This window comes from Triturus cristatus, chromosome 4_1 (assembly GCF_964204655.1).
Source record: "Triturus cristatus chromosome 4_1, aTriCri1.1, whole genome shotgun sequence".
In the NCBI taxonomy this organism is placed as follows: domain Eukaryota; kingdom Metazoa; phylum Chordata; class Amphibia; order Caudata; family Salamandridae; genus Triturus; species Triturus cristatus.
In genome coordinates, this window is record NC_140585.1 from 135,290,704 (window position 1) to 135,293,203 (window position 2,500).

Here is a 2,500-nt window from a genome sequence, read left to right on the forward strand (position 1 = left end):
CTTAAGAGGCCAGTGCCTTATCCATTAGGCCACTGAGGCACACATGCATAGCTCTTTTCTAGAGGCATTATTTAAATGTATTCTATGGTCAGACACCGGTGTGTGCACACAGGGCATTTCTCACTTCTCTCTATAAGTAAACTTCCCATTTTCATCCTCTTCCATCCCCGACTTTAACGCTCTCTTCTATGCTATAATGGAGACTTTGCAATTTTAGCAAGTGGAGAGAAATTGGAGAACCACTTTCAACTCCACACTTCTTCTTCACTTACTTCTTTTCTCAATATACTGGGCTTAGAAAATGGTATCAAGCCATCCTTATCATCAGTAGGACACGGAAAGAGGCACTAAGTCTCCTAACCAAGTTCAACCACACTCTGCAACTTAACCATTGCACTACAAATTAGGCAACGGGGGCATCAGCAAAGGCAGCCAATGTGCCGATCCTTTATACATTTTGTGTAGTACTTTTCTTACTCGGAGGCAAAATCAGCACTTTAACTGCCCAAATCATACAGATTTTACACATGTAGCACTCTATGCACACATAGGGACACACCTTGCAGTTCTTCTACACACACTTAAGCTAAAAACCCATTCTGTCACGTCAAAATTCTGCAAACCTATTACATATTCAGTGCGTCGGCATAGAAGCACTTTTTAATGCCACTAAAATGCACAAGTAGTTAGACTGAAGATGCAACCTGAATGAGTTTACAGTATGTACTCCACTTTATTAATGATTAGTAATGAGAAAGTGAGGACTACAAGAGTATTGGAAAAGACTTTTTCCACTCTGAATGTAAAGCAGATTGTGTGACCATTGGCCAAAAACGACCACGAAGGGACTCGAACCCTCAATCTTCTGATCCGAAGTCAGACGCCTTATCCATTAGGCCACGCTGTTATCCGTCCACCTGAGATGATTTTTATCATGTAGGTAGTATGCATGGATGGAGAACATATTATTGAAAGGTATTCAGGTTTACATCCCATAGTGTTCTTTCAGCTCTTTTCGCTGGAAGCACTTTTTTGGAATCTATATATTGAGAATTTTATGAGTACGATATGCTTTTGTTTTCCTTTTTCCATACAAACCTCTTTCCTCATGAGTTTAAAGCTCATTTGTATGCTCTACATTGCTCTGGACGTTTCCAGACGTGGAGTGAAACTGTTTTGAAAGTAGTACAAATTGCTCCTTCCTGCATATGCTAATTTTTCACACTCACATAGGTTGTATAAGTTTTATGAATCCTGGCTTGACCTATTCAAGTAGCTGAAAGCCTGTCACCACCTCTAGAAACAAGATTCACACCAATCCAATTCATATCATTTTTTCCAAAGGAATATGTTCTGGCCGGTCGAAAATGCATCTCACAAAAATAGGCATTTAAAAATCTACTTTGCAGTTTCAGAACACTAACATGACTGTGAAGTGTACACAAGTAAAACGGGACAGTTTCAAAGTACCTAATCCCTCATAAACTTCTGAGAGGAAGCATGTAATAAATCTACCTAATTTTCTGGAAAAGAAAGAGGGAGGATTTTTGTTATCACCTCAGATGGGACTCAAACCCACAATCCCTGGCTTAGGAGGCAAGTGCCTTATCCATTAGGCCACTGAGGCACGCAAGCATTGCTCTTTTCTAGAGGCATTATTTAAATGTATTCTATGGTCAGACACCGGTGTGTGCACACAGGGCATTTCTCACTTCTCTCTATAAGTAAACTTCCCATTTTCATCCTCTTCCATCCCCGACTTTAACGCTCTCTTCTATGCTATAATGGAGACTTTGCAATTTTAGCAAGTGGAGAGAAATTGGAGAACCACTTTCGACTCCACACTTCTTCTTCACTTACTTCTTTTCTCAATATACTGGGCTTAGAAAATGGTATCAAGCCATCCTTATCATCAGTAGGACACGGAAAGAGGCACTAAGTCTCCTAACCAAGTTCAACCACACTCTGCAACTTAACCATTGCACTACAAATTAGGCAATGGGGGCATCAGCAAAGGCAGCCAATGTGCCGATCCTTTATACATTTTGTGTAGTACTTTTCTTATTCGGAGGCAAAATCAGCACTTTAACTGCCCAAATCATACACATTTTACACATGTACCACTCTATGCACACATAGGCACACACCTTGCAGTTCTTCTACACACACTTAAGCTATAAAACCCATTCTGTCACGTCAAAATTCTGCAAACCTATTACATATTCAGTGCGTCGATATAGAAGCACTTTTTAATGCCACTAAAATGCACAAGTAGTTAGACTGAAGATGCAACCTGAATGAGTTTACAGTATGTACTCCACTTTATTAATGATTAGTAATGAGAAAGTGAGGACTACAAGAGTATTGGAAAATACTTTTTCCACTCTGAATGTAAAGCAGATTGTGTGACCACTGGCCAAAAACGACCAAGAAGAGACTCGAACCCTCAATCTTCTGATCCGAAGTCAGACGCCTTATCCATTAGGCCACGCGGTCATCC